This window comes from Oryctolagus cuniculus, chromosome 16 (genome assembly GCF_051225735.1).
Source record: "Oryctolagus cuniculus isolate XC-2025 breed Fujian yellow rabbit chromosome 16, ASM5122573v1, whole genome shotgun sequence".
Taxonomy (NCBI): domain Eukaryota; kingdom Metazoa; phylum Chordata; class Mammalia; order Lagomorpha; family Leporidae; genus Oryctolagus; species Oryctolagus cuniculus.
In genome coordinates, this window is record NC_142882.1 from 41,138,037 (window position 1) to 41,157,957 (window position 19,921).

The window sequence follows — 19,921 nt, forward strand, 5'->3', positions numbered from 1 at the left end:
AATACACATAGTTTTGATAAACCTTACACAACTACAAGCCAGTCTTGTGACGCAGTGGTTTAAGCTGCCACGTGAGAGGTGTCATCCCTTAGGAGTGCCAATCCCCTTCTCTGTTTCTTCCTCTCTCTCTGTAATTCTGCTTTTCAAATAAATAAAATAAATATTTTTTAAAAAACTTACCCAAATTTGGACAAATATAGCCAAAAATAGTTTTTTTTGTTTTTTTGTTTGTTTTTTTTTGTTTGTTTGTTTTTTGTTTTTTTTTTTTAATTTATTTATTTATTTTTTTTTGACAGGCAGAGTGGACAGTGAGAGAGAGAGACAGAGAGAAAGGTCTTCCTTTTCCGTTGGTTCACCCTCCAATGGTCGCCGTGGCCAGCACGCTGTGGCTGGCGCACCACGCTGATCCCAAGCCAGGAGCCAGGTGCTTCTCCTGGTCTCCCATGGGGTGCAGGGTCCAAGGACTTGGGCCATCCTCCACTGCACTCCCTGGCCACAGCAGAGAGCTGGCCCGGAAGAGGGGCAACCGGGACAGAATCCGGCACCCCGACCAGGACTAGAACCCTGTGTGCGGGCGCCGCAAGGCAGAGGATTAGCCTAGTGAGCCGCGGCGCCAGCCCCAAAAATAGTTTTACCTCCAACATCTTCGACCATCATAACCAATTATATGAATTCTGATTGAAATACCAATGTTAGTTTTCTTTTTTTGACATTAATTATCCCAAATAGTGCTCTGTAACCACAAAATGCTTCAGTGGAGTGTTTGTCACTCTCACATCATTATTTGATGGTTAGCATCACCCAATACCGGGAGTTTCCAGTAAGTAGGACTATTTCTGTTACCAAATTTGATTTTTTTTAAATGTTAAAACAGGAACTTAATCTGACATTAAATTATATAATATATTGCCTATAGTTTCTCTCTGAGTCCACCACATAAATATTAAAATATGATATTAGCACTGAGTGAGACTAAACAAATATATACTAACAATGCTATTTTAAGGGAAAAAGCATGTTCTTGGAATCCATGACCACTCCACACAAGATGAATATTTACAGTTTCATCTCACTTTAATTTAGGTAATGATTCAGTAAGTGACATAGAAACATTCTATAACCTGAGTCTTCTTGCATTACAGTTTATTTCTAAAGGTGATGAACCAGGCTGGTGCTGCGGCTCAATAGGCTAATCCTCTGCTTGCGGTGCCGGCACCCCGGGGTTCTAGTCCCAGTTGGGGTGCTGGATTCTGTCCCAGTTGCTCCTTTTCCTGTCCAGCTCTCTGCTGTGGCCCGGGAGTGCAGTGGAGGATGGCCCAAGTGCTTGGTCCCTGCACTCGCATGGGAGACCAGGAGAAGCACCTGGCTCTGCCGGCTGCAGCGGCCATTGAGGGGTGAACCAACGGAAAAGGAAGACCTTTCTCTTTGTCTCTCTCTCTCACTGTCCACTCTGCCTGTCAAATAAATAAATAAATAAATAAAAATAAAGATGATGAACCAACTCTTCTAGTCACATTTTGATAGTGAACAATTTTATGATGTTTTTGTCTTGATGGAACAAAAGTTTCCAGAGCTCTACCAGTGGAGCAAGGCAGGAAATAACCTGTCAAGTTACACAGTACCCTGGGAGGTCAAATCAGGCTCATAATCTAATTTCTACACCTTAACTTTCATCATGGGTTTGAAGAAAGATATTCTCTTCTGAACTTTTCAAACTTTGTTTCTTATTCCATTGTGTGTTCTATTTACTTCATAAATGGAACTTGAAATTTTAGTAGGAAGAGAGGACAACCCGCTTCAGAAGGTATGAGGACCCATCTCAGTTCATCTGTCACCATGGGCAACAGCAGGTGTTTCTACAGTGAATGGTGCACTCCCTCAGGTTTCCCTTCATCTTGTGTTCTCAGCAAGCTCAACTGTGGGTATATATTTTTCCTTTAAAAAGTTGTTTTGGGGCCGGTGCTGTGGCATAGTGGGTTAATGCCCTGGCCTGAAGCACCGGCATCCCATATGGGTGCCGGTTCGAGACCTGGCTGCTCCACTTCCGATCCAGCTCTCTGCTGTGGCCTGGGAAAGTAGTACAAGATGGCCCAAGTGCTTGGGCCCCTGCACCCACATGGAGACCTGGGGGAAGCTCCTGGCTCTTGGCTTCGGATAGGCTCTGCTCCGGCCATTGCGACCAGTTGGGGAGTGAACCATCGGATGGAAGAGCTCTCTCTCTGCCTCTCCTCTCTGTGTAACTCTGACTTTCAAATTAATAAATAAATCTTTTTAAAAAATTGTTTTTCCCTCTTTTTAATAAATTCCTCCCTTGACAGACTGTGCAAATGCCATGCCCCCTAGCCTTTGAAATCAATGAAAGTAGATCTATTTCTAGGTACACCTGGATGCCCGCTTCTGCCTACAGCTCAGGGTAATCTGTTCAGCATAAATGAAGTATTCAACAGCTGTTCAAGGAAAAAAGCACAAAAGAGACTCTTGTGCTGAATCTACTTTAAGCAGCATGTGTAAAACAATCCCAGCTGAGCCAGTGAATCAATAGCGTGTATTAAATCTTTAAGGTTTCACAAATACAATTAGAGCAGCCATAATAAATAATGGCCATAATCTGGAAAACCAACCCTATCTAACAAATTGTGCCAATGTGTTTCCTTTTTTACTTTTACTTTCTTTGTCAAGAAGTTATAATGAAAAAAGTGCTGAATTTTTGTAGAATTTTTCATTTAAAATTCCTTAAAACTTAGAATAGTCATCAAAGTTTAAAATTATTTCAAAATCTGCAAAAAAAGAAGTAAAATGAATCTTTCTTTAAAACAGTAAACAACATAATATGACTTACGTAACTTCCACGAGGTGATGTACAGATCATCAGTGCTTCAATATGGAAAATAAATCCATTCTGTCTCTGTCTCTTTTGTTTTCTTTCTTCCAACTCCATGCCGAGGAAGTAAATGGTTAATTGTGACAAGAACAGATACCACACCATGATTCCAACTTGGACAATGTTTTACATTTCCAATTCTGAAAACACTAATTAAAGAAAATCATTTAAACAGAATATTTGTGATTTCAATTTGCCTTTTGATTTAGCAGTCAATACTGTTTACTGTGTGCAAAGAATGAAAGTCAATATAATATTAAAATCATTTTAAGAAAATTAACGTCAAAGTTGGATAATATATTTCAGAAAGGTAGAAATAAGTTCATAATTGAAGATGACATAATTGTACACCTAAAAAACTCTAACAGCATCATGTGAAAATCCACTAGAAGTCATAAAATATTTTATGTAAAATAATGACGTTCAAGATTAATTATGAACAGTCAACATCACTCTTTTGTATTAGCAATAACTAAAATAGAAATGGTAGTATTAGTCTTCTTTGCTTTGCTCTTGAGTTTATAGTACACCATTGAGAATAGAATTGGCCTATTATAGCATCTGTCAGACATAATAACTTTACTGTGAAGATTTTTTTATGTGGCTATTTTACTTGATATACAAATGTTAAATCTTGTTTCTGAAATAATAGCAAGATGGTTGTGAATTTCTTTTTTAAATTTAAAAATTAATGTTATTGGAAAGCCAGAAAACAAATACTTTCTGGTTTCACTGAAGAGTTGAAGGGAGAAATCCTGGCTCTCACACAGAGCCTTCCGATTCCACCCATCACCCAGCAGAAGGAATAAGGTATCCTCAATCTGTATTCCCTGACACTCACTGTGAACTTGAACATGGAAAGGGAGATCCCTCATACATACATGCCTAACTCCTGACTTACTTGAGTTTATGTGAGGGAGAACATTAAGAAGTTTTTTTTTTAAATATTTATTTATTTATTTGAAAATCAGAGTTACACAGAGAGAGAAGGAGAGGCAGAGAAAGAGAGAGGTCTTCCATCTGCTGGTTCATTCCCCAATTGGCTGCAATGGCTGGAGCTGTGCTGATCCAAAGTCAGGAGCCAGGAGCCAAGAGCTTTTCCAGGTCTCCCACGTGGGTGCAGGGGCCCAAGGACTTGAGCTATCTTCTATTGCTCTCCCACGCCATAGCAGAGAGCTGGATTGGAAGTGGAGCAGCCACGACTCAAACTGGTACCCATATGTGATGCCGGCACTGCAGATGGCAGCTTTACCAGCTACGCCACAGCGCCGGTCCCTAAGAAGTTTTAAATGGTGGAGCTGAGAACTGCATAGATTTTTCTCACACACAAGTATCTTTTCTGATACAATGGAACCTTTGTTTACCCCACAGTCCATCTGTGTTTTCATTGGTCTTTATTTTAATATTTTATGAATTAACCATCAAGTACTCTCACTTTCCCCCAATCTCCTGGTTCAACATTTTTGCTATATTATTAAAAGACAAAGTTAAATCTCAAAATAATTATTTTTAGGAAAAAATCAAGCACCTGGTTTTCTAGCATAATTTGGAATAGTATTCACCTAATATTTCATAGGAGCACACATTTCACCCAGTATTAAAATACAGAAGTTAGGGGCACGTGTTTGACTCAGCGGTTATGATGCCACCTGAGGTGCCTGTATCCTACATTAGAATGCATGGGTTCAAGTCCCGGATTCACTTCTAATGCACACTCTGGGAGACAACAGGTGATGCCTCAAGTACTTGAGGCCCTGCCAACCAATGGGGGAGACCCAGGTGGAGTTCCAGGCTTCATCCCGGTCCAATCCCGGCTGTTGCAAGTATTTGGGGAGTGAACCAGTGGTTGGGAGATATCTTTGTCTGTCTGTGTTGTAGTCTCTTTGCCTTTCAAATACATAAAAATAAATATTTTTTAAAATTGGGCTTTATCTGTTTCCAGGATAGTAAATCCAATATCTGTTGACAGAAGGCTTTCTATGATTTTTCTATTTATTTGAAAGGCAATATTCAAGTGCACAGTAGGATGTGGTCTTCATGCTGTGCATTGAATCTCTAGCGCTTACTCACCCCGCACACCTGAGGCTGTGCGTGGGCCAGCACAGCCCCTCAGAGGATCCAGTCACAGCCCCTGCCTCGTGTAAGCACCATCTACTCTCCTCTGCCTCTGTGAAATGGACTTTTTAAGATTTTATGTGTACGTGAGGTTGGGCAATGTTTTTCTTCTTGTGTCTGACTCTCTGGGTTCATCCGTTTTGTCCTGACATAGTAGGATTTCCTGCTTTAGTGAGTGATATTTCATTTTCTCATTCAAAAACAATGTGGTTTCTCATTCATCCATCAATATTATTAATCTCGTTTTCATGTCTCAGCTATTATAAATGATACTGCAGTAGATAGAAATGCCAATATCAGTCCAAAGTACTGATTTCATGTCCTATGTGTATACATATATCCAGTAGTAGGATTGCTAGATATAAGATAATTCTATTTTTAATAGATTTAGGAAACCTCACATTGTTTCCCGTAATGAATGTGCCAATGTTTACCCCATCAACAGTGTACAAGGATTCCACACTTCCTCATAACATTTGCTATCTCTTCCTTGCTTGATGACAACCATCCTAACAGGTGTCAGGTCTTAGTTTGCATTTCCCTGGTGATTAGTGATATCGGGCAGTTTTTCATACACTTCTTGGCCATTTATATGTCTTCTTTGCCTGTTTCTCAACACCAGCTCATTTGTTTCTCTGCTACTGAGTTCTGTGAGTTCATTACATATTTAAATTTCAGCTTCTTGTAAGAAATATGGCTTTCAAATGTTTTCTCCTAAACTCTGGATGTCTCTTCCCCCTGTTGATTGTTTCCTTTGCTGTATAGAAGCCTGTAAGTTTGATGTAGTCTCGCTGGTCCATTTTCATTATTATTGTGTGTGTTTTTGGAGTCATTCAAAAATTATGTGTGGATATGTCTAGGCCTATGTCATGAAATTTTTCTCTAATGTTTTCTTTTAAAAGTTTAATTTTATTAATGTAAAAGGCACATTTACAGAGAGAGAGAGAGGGAGAGACAGAGACAGAGAGATCTTCCATCTGCTGATTCACATCACAAATGGCCACAAAGGCTAGGACTGGCCAGACCGAAGCCAGAAGCCAAGAGCTTCTTCTGGGTCTGCCACATTTTTGTAGGGTCCCAAGCACTTGATCCATCTTCTGCTGCTTTCCCAGGTCCATTACCAGGGAGATGGATCAAAAGTGGAGTCTCTGGGACTCAAACCATCACCTATATGGGATGCCAGCATCGCAGGTGGTGGCTTTACTGGGTATGTGACAATGCCAGTTCCTTGCCTTATGTTTTCTTATAGATGTTTGATTTGTCTTGAATGTTTGGTAGAATTCACTCAGGAAGCCACCGTGTTCTGGGCATTCTAGTAAAATATTTTTGATAGGTTTTTGATTATTATTTCAATCCCTTTATTTTTTGGTGTTCTCTTCAAGCTTTCCATTTCTTCTGGATTCAATGTTGGTAGGCTGAGTGTTTCTATAGTTCTATTCCTTTCTCTCATTATTTTCCAATTGGTTGGATTAAATTATTTTTAATAGTTTCTATAATCTTATTTTGTTTCTGAGGCATCTATTGCAAACACTCCTCTATTTTCTGTGATTTCATTTGGTCTTATTTTCTTAGTTAAGATAACAATTTGCCTATATATATATAATATGATATAATAAATTAAATTAAATATAATATATATATTATATTTAATATATGTATTAAATTATATTATTGCAGAAATTGGAGGAAAAAAGAATGGATGGAAGAGGGATATTGAGGAAGGGAGGAAGGGAGGGAAGCATGGCTGACTTCTTGGTACTGTATCTATTAAATTCAAGGAATATGTTCTCTTTATATTAATACAAATTTTAAAGAGAAAAAAGTAACTTTTACCTTAAATTAATTTGTTCTTCTTTTTTTAGTTTCCTGATGTGTAAAGCTAATTTATTTACTTGATATCTTTCTTTTTTAAATGTAAGGATTCAAAAAAACGTTGTGATACTTTTGGAAAACACCTAGATTTGAAGATATGGAGAGCCTTGTTTTCTCTGTGTGGTTCAGCTACTTTCCATTTGGTATTATGCACTCAAATTTACATTTATCTGTTAAAATTGCCATTTTATTAAACATTTTTTCATGCAAAAAAATAAATGTAAGGATTCATAACTTTAATTCACACTTTGTACTGTTTTAGCATATTTGGTGTATTTTGATATGATGTAATTTTATTTTCCTTTACTTTAGATATTTTAAAATTCTCTTAAATTTACCATTTGACCTAGCAGTTGTTAGAGAGTTTGTTGTTTAGTTTTCTTGTGTTTGTGAATTTTCCCATTTCCTTGCTGTTGATGATTTATAGTTTCTTTTTGTTGTGGTCAGAAAAGATACTTGGTCTGATTTTGATCTTCTTAAATGAGTAAGACTTATTTTGTGGCCTAATGTGTAATCCATCCTGCAGGATATTTTATATGCATTTCAGAAATATGTGTAGTCTTTACTGTTGGCCAGAACATTCTAGATATTTCTGTTGGGATTATTTGGCCAGTAAGGCAGTTTCCAGTCCACCTTTTGTCCATTGATTCTTTCCTTTCCTTTTCTTTTCTTTTCTTTTCTTTTCTTTTTTTCCTTTTCTTTTCTCTTCTCTTTTCTTTTTTTCTTTTTCTTTCCTTTCCTTTTTCCTTTCCTTTGTAAAAGATTTATGTATTTATTTTAGAAAGGCAGAGTAAACCATCCACTGTTTTACTCCCTAAATGACTGCAATGGCTGATGAAGCAGAGCAGGCTAGATTCAAACCAGCACACAATATGAATGCAGTGTAGCAGGTGGTGGATTAACCTGCTGTATCACAATGCTGGCCCCTAATTGGTTTTCTATCTGGATTACCTGGATTTATATCATTTTTGAAAGTGGAGTACTGAAATATCCTACTACTGTTGTAGTGTATCACTTTCTTCTGTCCAATCTATTAATATTAGCTTCACATACTTAGATTCTAATACTGGAGAGATGTCTGTGTTTATGTTATGTTTATGCACCTTTCTGTTGAAGTGACACTTCTGTCTCTCTGTAATGACACTCTGTCTCCAAGCTTTTGAACTGAAGTCACTTCTCTCTGGTATGAGCCACTTCTGCTCTCGTTTGCCATTTGTTTCCACATCTTTTTCCATGCTTTCACTTTCGGCTGTGCGTTTCTGAGTCTGAGATTCTCACAGATATCATACAATTGTGATTCGTTTTTTAAGCCATTCAACTAATTTGTATCTCTCACATTCACAGGGAATGATTTACTGCTGTCATTTTGGTCACTGTTCCCTGCTCAGTATGTAGTTCTTCTCTTCCTCTTTTTCTCTCTTGTTTTGTGTTTCACTATTTTATTTTGTATTTGATTTGTTTCTTTAATTCATTTGCTTTGAATTGTTTCTCTTTCTCAGTTACGTAAATGCACATCAACTATAATTACTATAGCCTTTTTTAAAGTTGATGACATCTTCACTTGTGCTAAAAAATGCTACACTTTCATCTCTCCTCCCTTAACTCCATACACTATCAGCTTCACAATGTACATATATACATTAGCATAATTCAATTTTAGTTATTCAAATACTTTTGTGGGTTTTTAAAAAAGATTTATTTGAAAGGCAGAGTTACAGAGGCAGGGGTGGGGCGCGGGGGGACAGAGAGAGATCTTCCATCTGCAAGTTCACTTCCCACATGGCCACAATGGTCTGAGCTGGGCCAGTCCAAAGCCAGGAGCTTGGAGCTTCTTCCAGGTCTCACATGCAAGTACAGGGTCCCAAAGATTTGGGTCATCTTATATTGCTTTCCCAGGCTACAGTAGAGAGCTGGATCGGAAGTGGAACAGCAGAGGCTAGAGCCAATATCCATATGGGATGTGACATGGCAGGTGGCAGCTTTACACACTACACCACCCCCATACTTTTGTGCTTTAACTTTTGTACTAGAACTTAAGTAATTAACCTACCACTTTTATAATAATGCAGTAATTGGGTTTTTCTCTATATTTACTTTTACCAGTGAGTTCTGAATTTCATACATTTTTGTGCCCTTGTGTGACTGTTTAGCATTCCTTCATTTCAACTTGAAGAACTCCCTGTGGTAGTATTTCTGAAGACAGGTACATTGGTGATGATATTCTTCAGGTTTTGTTTTTCTAAGAAAGTCTTTAAGTTCTCTTTGTATTCCAAGGGCAAGTTTTTTTGGGTATAATATTCTTGGTTGACAGTTTGTGTATTTTAGTACTTTTCATATATCACCCTGCTTCCTTGTAGCTTGCAATGTTTCTGCTGAAAAAAAAAATCCATTGATAGTGTTAGAGTGGTTCCATTGTATGTAACAAGTCTTTTGTTTTGCTGCTTCCTATTCATTTTTTACTTTAACATTTCAAAATTCAAATACAATGTGTGTGTTCAAATTTCTTTCATTTTTATTTTGTACATTTTGAGATAGCACATTTTTAATTTATATTATGGCCAAAGGCTTGATGTTCCACTAAAGAGAGTTCAGCAAATAAGAAGTAAAGGGACCACAGTTCAGCAGGAATATAGGCAAGGGCTATAAAGAGTAATCAGATGAAAAGGTGTCTCTTTTACTCATAGCATCCACAGCTCATCAAAACTTTAGTAGTGTATACTTTCAGTAAAACTGATACACGTAGACATCACAGGAATTTTTTTTTCTTTTTGTTTTTAAGAATATCTTAGCTCCCACATATAAGGGAGAACATGCAATATTTATCTTTCTGTGTTATTTTGCTCAGCTTCATGTTTTCCAGCTGCAGCCAGTTTATACAAATGATAGAATTTCATTTTGTTATAGTATATAAATGAACATATATAATATGTAATATATATTTATATTCTGAATTTTCTGTATTCATTCATCTGATGATGAACACCCTGGTTGATTCCACATTTTGGCTATTGTGAACAGTACTGCTGTGAACCTGGTGATGCAGGGTTCATGCCTTTTAGGTATACACCAAGTGGTGCAATTGCTGGTTCATAGGACAGGTCTACTTCTAATTCTTAAAGAAATCTCTGGACTGTTTTTCATAGTGGCAACACTAATTTACATTCCTGCCAACAGTATTGGAGTTCCTCTTTTCTACATTCTTATCAGCATTTGTTACTCTCTGACTTTTGGATAATAGCTGTTCTGACAGGCATGAGATGATATCCTAGTTTGGTTTTCATTAGCATTTCAGTAATGGCTAGTGATGTTGACCTATTTTCACATATTGGTTAGCAACTTATATTCCTCCTTTTGAGAAGTGTCTGTTGAGGTCCTTTTCCTATTTCTTAAATGGATTAGTAGATTTTGTTGAATTTTTTCAGTTGTTGATGTATTCTGGATAATAATCCTTTGTTGGATATGTAGCTTGAAAATATTTTCCACATTCTTTTGCTTGTCTCTTCAGTCTATTGGTTGTTTTGTTTGCTGTGCAGAAGATCTGAGTATAAAATCCCCGGTGTCTAGTTTTGCTTTATTTCGCCTGTATCTAAATAGACCTATAACAAGCTATGAGATTGAAGCAGTGGTTAAAAGTCTTTCATTGAGTCTGGCGCCGTGGCTCAATAGGCTAATTCTCCGCCTGCGGTGCCAGCACACTGGGTTCTAGTCCCGGTTGGGGCGCCAGATTCTGTCCTGGTTGCTCCTCTTTCAGTCCAACTCTTTGCTGTGGCCTGGGAATGCAGTGGAGGATGGCCCAAGTACTTGGGCCCTGCACCTACATGGGAGACCAGGAGAAGCACCTGGCTCCTGGCTTCAGATCAGTGCAGTGTGCCGGCTGCAGCAGCCATTGGGGGGTGAACCAAGGAAAAAGGAAGACCTTTCTCTTTCTCTCTCTCACTGTCCACTCTGCCAGTCAAAAAAAAAAAAAAAAAGAAAAAAGGCTTTCATTGAGAAAAAGTCCAGGACCTGATGTCTTTACTGCTGAATTCTACAAAACATTTAAAGAGGTACTAACTCCAATGCTTTTTAAACTATTCCAAAATATTGAACAAGATGAAATTCTGCCAAATTCATTTTATGAGGCCATCTTCCCTCTGATACCAAAAGCAACCAAAGACACAGCACAAACAGAAAACTTCAGACCTATATCCTTGAGGAACATAAATGTAAAAATTTCCAACAAAATACTAGCAAATTAATGCCAATTCCACAGCAAAAAGATCATATAGCATGACCAAGTGCAATTTATTCCAGAGACTGAAGAGTGTTTCAACATTTTCAAATCAACTATTATCATAATTCACAGAAAAGAATGAAGAGCAAAAACTATATGTTCATCTCAACAGAAGCAGAGAAAGCACTTGATGAGATTGAAAATATCATGATAAAAACCCTTCACAAATTAGGTAGAGAAGGGATATACCTAAAAATTATAAAGACTATTATTGACAAACCAATAACTAATATCATACTGAAAGGGGAAAAGCTGAAAGCATTTTACATCAGTTCTGGACCAAAATAAGGATGTCCACTTTCATCACTCCTAGTCAACATAGTAATTAGAAGTCTAAGCAAGAGCAATTAGGGAGGAGAAAGAAATAAAAGATATCATCGCTTCTCAGCCTTTTGGCTAAGATCAAGTGAAGAAATAAAAGATATCAAAATTGGAAGCAAAGAAGTCAAATTGTCCATATTTGTAGATGGCATGATTTTGTACATGGAGAAATCTAAAGACTCCACCAAAACTGAGAAGCTAAATCATTAAAGTTTCAGATTACAAACTAAACATACAAAAAGCACTGGATTTTTCATTTTTATATACTAATGATGAACTCTCTGAAATGTAACTATGAAATAAGTCTCATGAACAATAGCCATACAATCATACACACAAAACATTTAGGAATAAACTTAACCAAAGAAGTGAAAGATGGCTGGCGCTGCGGCTCACTAGGCTAATCCTCTGCCTGCGTCGCCAACACCCTGGGGTTCTAGTCCCGGTTGGGGCGCCGGGTTCTGTCCCGGTTGCTCCTCTTCCAGTCCAATTCTCTGCTGTGGCCTGGGAGTGCAGTGGAGGATGGCCCAAGTGCTTGGGCCCTGCACCTGCATGGGAGACCAGGAGGAAGCACCTGGCTCCTGGCTTCGGATCAGCACAGCGCTGGCCGTAGCAGCCATTTGGGGGGGTGAACCAATGGAAAGGAAGACCTTTCTCTCTGTCTCTCTCTCACTGTCTAACTCTGCCTGTCCAAACAAACAAACAAAAAAAGAAGTGAAAGATACCTGCAACAAAAATTATAAAGCACTGATGGAAGAAATCATCAGGGACATAAGTGAAAATATGTCCTTGCTCATAGATTGAAAATTAGTATCACTAAAGTGTCTAAAGTATCTAAAGAAATTGACAAAGTCAATGAAATCTCTATCAAAATTGCAATAACATTCTTTACAGCATTAGAAAAAAATACCAAAATCATATGAAATCACAAAAGACACAGAATAGCCAAACTGATCCTGAGCAAAAATAAATAAATAAATAAAAAACAATAGCAACCAAAAAAAACCCAAGCAAACAAAAAACCAGATCAAGCTGGAGGCATAGAGGCATCACAATACCTGACTTCAAAGCTTGCAACATAGCTGTGATAATTAAATCATCATTGCACTGACATAAAAATGCTACACAGATCAATGGAATAAAGTAGAGAGCCCAGAAATTAATTCATGTACATACAGCTAAATTAATTTTGACAAAATATGCCCATAACTGTACATTGGAGAAAGGGTAATCTCTTCAATAAATTGTGCTGGCAAAACTGGAGTATAAACTGGAGTATATATGTAGAAGAATGAAATTAGATCCATATCTCTCACCAAATACAAAAATCAACACAAGATGAATCAAAGACCTAAATATAAGACCTGAGGCCATGAAGGTGCCAGAATAAAATGTAGGAGAAATATTTCAAAACACTGTTGTAGGCACTGACTTGCATTTCCTTTGATTCTCCTTTAAATTTCATTTTGCTATTGCTTAGAGATAATTAGGGTGTTGAATGTCTCCCAAATGCCCGTGTGTTAAAGGCTTGGCTTCCAAGGTGGTGCTGTTACTGGGAGGTATCAAAACATTTGAGTGGTGAGGGGGCCAATGCTGTGGTGCAGCAGATTAAGCTGCCACCTGTGACATGAGGATCCCATATGAGTGCCAGTTCCAGTCCTCCTGCTCCACTTCTGATCCCAGCTAATGCACCTGGAAAAGCAGAAGATGGCCCAAGAGCTTGGACCCCTACTACCCACCCAGCTGAAATTCTATGCCCCTGTTTTTGGCCTGGACAAGCCCCAAACCATTGTGGCCACTTGGGGAGAGAACCAACAGATCTCTCTCTCTCTCTCTCTCTCTCTCTCTCTCTCTTTCTCTCTCTCTCTCTCTCTCCCTCCCCCATAGTTCTGCCTTTTAAATAAACAAAACAGATTTTTTTAAAGAGGTAGGACCTGATGGTAGGTCCCTAGGTTATTGTTACCTCAGAAGGAAGTCCTCCAATAAGCATTGCTATGATAGCTTCAGTTTTGGTCCAACCTCTGCTTTTCTATTTCCTTGCTTGTTTTGCGATCCTTCTGAACCCCCTCTACCAACCGCCATCGGCCCCTTTCCAGAGACAAAGTATATACCATGTGTTTTGAGTTCTCAGCCTCCAAAACTGTGAGTAAATAAGCCTTCTCTCTATATAAAATTAGTTAACCTTAGGGGTTTCTTTGTAGCAGTGTAAAGCTGACTCATACAGTTTTGTTTGAGCTTACTGGATCTGAATGCGTTCTTGTTCTGTAGATTCAGGAACATTTCAGCCAATACTTCTTAGCATAAGCTTTGCTGCCAGTTTTCATTTTTCCCCCTCTGGAAAGCTAGCAAAGCACATCTTGTGCTGTTTCATGATGCATCATAAGTCCTTTAAGCCATCTTCAATATTTCTCTTTCATTTTTATTATTATTTCTCTGGTTGAATGAATTTGAATTTGCTAAGCCTTTTTTATAGAAAACTTTTATTTAATAAATACAAATTTTGAAAGTACAACTTTCAAACAGCAGTTCTTCACCGCATAACCATCCTCCCACCCACAAACCATCCCGTCTCCTACTCCCTCTCCCATCCCATTCTTCATTAAGATTCATTTTTAATTATCTCTATATATATACAGAAGATCAACTCTAAACTAAATAAAGATTTCAATAGTTTTATGTTTGGTCTAGTCTGCTGTTGAAGCCCTCTATGTTTTTTTTTTTGTTGTTGTTGTTTTGCACTTCACTCATTGTAGTCTTCACCTCTATGATTTAGTACTTTTCTCGTATCTTCTGTATCTTTATGAAAATCTCAAGTGTTCATCCATTCTACTATCCTCAATGAGCTTCTATATGACAATTATTTGTATCTCTGCTGGGTGAATCCCTTATTGCCTTTGTGTAGATTTATCTTGATCTTTTATTTGGAACATATTTTCCATGACCTTCTGTGTTGGTTTCTGCATATTAAAGAAGAAAACTTCTCCCAGTCTTCATACTATGGTCTTTTATAAGGGACAGACTTCACCGATCAGCCAAGCCATATTCTGGATACCTTTGAGACCTTTATAATCATCCAAATTGCTGTCTTTGTTCTTAATACCCCCCCCAAAAGGCTTGAGTATGACAAATTCTATCAGTGTTCCAAGACTGGTGAGCTAGAAACCAGTCTCTTAAGTAGCCCCAGCAAATACTGGAGCACAAGATATATGGTCCAATTCCTTCTCTCCTCAGGGAAAATCTGGGAGTATATTTTATCATCTGTTTGTTCTGCGCTGAGCCAGGGAGATAATCTGTGGAAATGCTTGCACAGTCATTAAACTGTGTGCTCTTTAAAACCATTTCTTTGATTTCCATTAACCCTAAGCATGTAGAGAATGCTAGGTCACAGCAGCTCTCAAGGCAGATGGGTTATAGGTCAGTCTCTCAGGTAGTGGCTTCGAAGGTCAGGGTACTAGATGTATAGTCCACATCCATCAGAAAGAAACTCGAGATTTAGTTTTATCATGGGAGTTAGCTGGAGGGAAGAGATACAGGCAGAAATAACATACCCATTCAACCCCTCCAGAGAACCTCATTATCTCCCAAAGACAGGCAAGTTAGCAGCCAGAACCTTGGTCAGGAGCCAGAAAAGTTGGATTGTTAGGTGTTAGTCCTACCAGGGAGAAACTGGCAGCCATGTTTTAATGCTTGATTTCTCTTCACGGGTCCAGAGAAAGCTCCATGGAAGGTGCTCCTGTTCCCATTTCAACCACCTGTTTGTTCTCTGTGGCTCCTGGAAACTGAAAAATATTGAACCCCATCAGTTCCCAGAAACAAGCAACATAGGAGCCCATTCCTTAAGCAGCAGCTATGAGAGCTGGACTGTTAGATGTGCAGTCTTCATTCCTTGGGAGAAGCTGAGAGCCAGCTTTTATTGTTTACTTGCTCTGCAATGAGACAGGGGAAGAGCTGTGGGAAGTGATCATTCATCTGCTTGAAACTGATTATCTCTTATCCTGGGGGACCATCCGGTGCCAGACCCCATCCACTCCCAAGAGATGGGAAAGCTAGTCCCTTGGGTAGAAGCTGTAGTAGTTAGGATGTTAGCTGTGTGGCCCAAGTCCTTTGCTTCTCCAGGAGGAGCTGGGGGTTTGGGGTCTCTTCCCAAATGTGTGACACTGGGTTGGGCATGAGGTTTGTGGCAAGAGTGTTTCAGCTTCTCCTACCCATTTTGATGGGAGTATTTTTGCAGTTCCCCAGTGTGCAGGAATCTGTCAACCAGTTTCTGGTTTTTTTCCAGAGGAAATCAGTCTGTGCATAGCTGTTTCTGTGGCATGTCTGTGGGTGGAGTGTAAGCCTGGAGCTCCTACAGGCTGACATCTCTTCTGTATGCTTGCTCGCTGCTGCAGTGTCACGACCTTGAAAGACCACAAATAGGACACACATTCCCAAATCACATACAATCTCTTATTACCTGTATCTATGTTTTAGTTTTCAGTCCTTGTTCTACTCATCATTTTGAAATTAAAGAAACTAAAGGCAGAAAGTTTAAAATGACCTTTCGATGCTGGTATATTAGGGACAATGACAGCAAAACACAAATATTTTACTTCTCCACCGATGTATGTGGCATATGATGGAGAAAGAACATGGACCCAGGCTAGAGGTGGACACATAGGTGGGGAAGCAGGAAGGCAGGAGCTAAAGAACCCTCTCCAAATACTGTTCTTTCACCACACTCTTCTCATCGCCCTCCACTGTTTTTTATTTTTTAATACATATTTGCATTCATCTGCTTTACTCTTAAAAAAAAAAAAAAACAGGAAACTTGGCATGGCTCACTTGGCTAATCCTCCGCCTGTGGCGCCGGCACCCCTGGTTCTAGTCCCGGTCGGGGTGCCAGATTCTGTCCTGGTTGCCCCTCTTACAGACCAGCTCTCTGCTGTGGCCCAGGAAGGCAGTGGAGGATGGCCCAAGTCCTTGGGCCCTGCACCTGCATGAGAGACCAGGAGGAAGCACCTGGCTCCTGACTTTGGATCAGCGCAGAGTGCAGGCCGTAGCGGCCATTTGGGGGGGGGGGTGATCCAATGGAAAAAAGAAGACCTTTCTCTCTCTCTCTCTCTCACTGTCTAACTCTGCCTGTCAAAAAAAAATAAATAAATAAAAAAGGAAGCTAATTATATCTCAATATACATTATGACAACATTTGTTAGACTATTTCTAATCTGGAGGAAAGAAGAGGCCCACATTTGAAATATTTACAGAGCAAGTTACTATATAACCATTTTTAAAGTAAGTTATTTGAAGAGAAGAAAGTGAAAAAGATAGGGTCAGAATTTATGGGGCTAAAAAGAAAATCAGATGATAACATAGGAATTGATGTAGTCAACAGCAAGAGCCCATTAAAGCACCTTACAGCACCATTAGCTACATGTGACTTTGTGAATGTGAAACATTTAGGCACAGGTGTTGTGGCACAGCAGGGTAGACTGCCTCTTGGGACACTCATGTGCCATATTGGAGTGCCAGTTTGAGTCCTGGCTACTCTGCACTTCCCAACCAGCTTCCTGCTAATGTGCCTGAGAGGTACTAGAAAATGGCTCAAATGCTTGCCACTCACATAGGAGCACTGGATGGAATTCCTGGCTCTTGTCTTTAGCCTGGAGCAGCCCTGGCCATTGCGGTCACTTGAGGAGTCAGAGAACAGAAGTGCAGGCATTTTCTCTCTCCCCTCCCTGCCACTCAAATAAATAAATCTTTAAAATTTATAAATTTAAGAGTATTAACAATTCTACTTCTCAAACACAGTAACTACACTTTAAGTTTTTAAGAGCTACCTGTGGCCAAAGGCTGCCATTACAGGTTAGGACAGAAGAATCTATTACCATGAGGAAACTTAAGAAATGTACTTGTTTCTGCTTGACTCTGGTGAGGTTCCCCAGGGTCTCTGATCATTTTATCTACACATACACCATGAGAGGTAGCAGCCTGCAAATGAATATTAAAGCTTTATTCTGTTAGCCATGCTGTTCTTTTGGAATTTGTGACACAAATGGCTTTCCTTCTGTGTTTTAACAACCTCCACGTCATTTTGATTTTGGGTAACATAAATAAACCCCATTTTCCTTTTCCTTTTTATCTTTTCAACCACTGTTCTCAGAATTTATATGTATTTTTAAAACATTGACACTCATTTTGCTGAAATGAGTCTTTGGTTATTTTTGTCTTGCTGTTCTTCTCAGGATAGTCTTGGCCAACACAAATTTAATTGCAAAACCCTGTCTTCTGTGTATTTGCTTCACAACCTTCAAAATACCTCAAATACAAGCTTTATTTCTGTGACACTTCCTAAGTTACGCTGAATTTTAAAAATTCAGTGTCTTCCTAATCTCGTACTCTCCCTTGGTTGATGACATTAGATCTTATCTTGCCAAAAGTGTGTGAAGAATCTATTCTGTCAAGGAAGGTTCTGTAATTTTGTTTCTTAACAAAATAGAGAACCATGATTGGCAGAGCTGGTGCACATCATCACACTATTTTCAATCTCAATGCACACATTTTCCTATTTGCCCATGGGATTAAAGATATTAAAGAAAGCATTGTCAAGCTTTCTGTAGAAACAAGACACACTTAAATATTTTATTAATACATTTCAGTAAGTTTATAACTTAAATTATTTATACTAACATAAATCTATATTAAACATGTTAAGTTTCATTTCCAAAAATTCTTCCTCTCTAATGCCCTAAATGATAACAACACCTATATAGTCTAACTAAATATATCTGACATTGGGATTCTCAACTTTGATGTGTTTCCAAATGTATTCCTCCGGATTTTTAATGAAAATTATAAGTAAATAATCTTTAATATTACCTAAGCTATTTTTTCAATTAACCACAACAGTAACTTTTTCTTCTTTCAGAGGAAGATTATTTACTTGTAAAAAATAATAGTCGATTTTCATAATAGCCTGATTTTATATTATTTGAGCACTATAAATTAAATGTCCTACCTTACAATCTTTTTAAACAATGAAATGGAAAATCCAAGGTAGCAAATTTGACTATAAAGACATAAGACACTGAAAATATCATGTTAATATTTCTGTGAAATCAGCAGCTTTTTTTTTTTTTTTTTTTTTGACAGGCAGAGTGGACAGTGAGAGAGAGAGACAGAGAGAAAGGTCTTCCTTTACCATTGGTTCACCCTTCAATGGCCGCCGCAGCTGCTGCGGCTGGCGCACTGCAGCTGGCGCACCGCGCTGATCTGAAGGCAGGAGCCAGGTGCTTCTCCTGGTCTCCATGGGGTGCAGGGCCCAAGTGCTTGGGCCATCCTCCACTGCACTCCCTGGCCACAGCAGAGAGCTGGCCTGGAAGAGGGGCAACCGGGACAGAATCCGGTGCCCCGAACGGGACTAGAACCCGGTGTGCCAGTGCCGCAAAGCGGAGGATTAGCCTATTGAGCCACGGTGCCAGCCAGCAGCTTTTCTATGTTCAGTTTAACATACTACAAAGAGAGCTCCAGAGGTGGCAGTGTGTCAGAGGTGTTAAGTTGACCTTGAGATGCCAACATTATTTAAGGTATACAAATTTTATGTATTCCCTATCTACAGATTCAGGAACACAGTGATACTTCCCATCCTACCCTCGCTCTCACCCATGCCCCATCCTTCTCCCTCTCCTATTCCCACTTAATTTTTCCAAAGATCTGTTTTCAGTAACTTTATATTCATAAGATTAACCCTACACTAAGAAAAGAGTTCAACAAGTAGTAAGAGAAAAAAAAAAAAACACTATTCCTCAACAATCAAGAAGAAGAGCTATTAAAAATCATTGAATCTCAGCTAATAGGGTACCTAAAAGATAACCTATAGGTGTGAAATTCACATTTTGAGAGAGACATCCGATGCCCTTGCATCCTCTTGTTTCACAGCCAGGGCTTGGCTAGGCTGAAGTGAGGAGTTGGGAACTCCTTCCTGGTCTCCCATGTGGGTGGCAGGGACTCAAGTGCTTGAGTCATCATCTGGTGCCTCCCAGGAACGTCAGCAGGAAGCTGTATGTGAAGTGGAGTTGCCAGAACTTGAACCAGTGCATTGAGAAGGGATGCAAGCACCCAATCAGGTGACTTAACCTGCTGCACAACACCACCAGCCCTTCATGAGTTTATTTTTACATGAATTATTTTTCCAATCTTGTACTAAAGAGGAGAATGTGTTTTTAGCTCCAGAAAAAAAATTAGACCCTATGCTGTTTATTTAGTTGAGCTTTTCTACATTATCAATCCGATGACCCATTCAGACATGAAACGGGGGAAGAGTTTAGGTTTAATGATTATAAAACCAGGGCTCCTGGGAGTAATGATAATGGGGAGGAGAAGCCACCCCACTCTTGGAGGAGTGACAAAGTCAGGAGGGTGAGGACATTGTGGAAAACAGAAAACTTGTTCCAAGGCCCTAACTGAAGTTTCTATCAAGGAGA

At 39.0% G+C, this 19,921-nt stretch overlaps 1 long non-coding RNA gene across 4 annotated transcripts in view; it reads left to right on the plus strand.

Moving 5' to 3' along the window:
• The window catches only part of LOC149121705 (uncharacterized), a 113,330-nt gene that overhangs the window by 26,340 nt on the left and 67,069 nt on the right, over nt 1-19,921 (plus strand). Inside the window, exons 3-4 of one of the 4 annotated variants that reach the window (XR_016222413.1) lie at nt 6,109-6,203; nt 6,916-7,077. The exons of 2 other annotated variants lie outside the window; for them this stretch is intronic. This is a non-coding gene — a long non-coding RNA (uncharacterized LOC149121705). Of the gene's footprint in view, nt 1-6,108; nt 6,204-6,915; nt 7,078-19,921 lie in introns of those variants that run through there. One more of the 4 variants, XR_016222412.1, reaches the window with a different exon arrangement.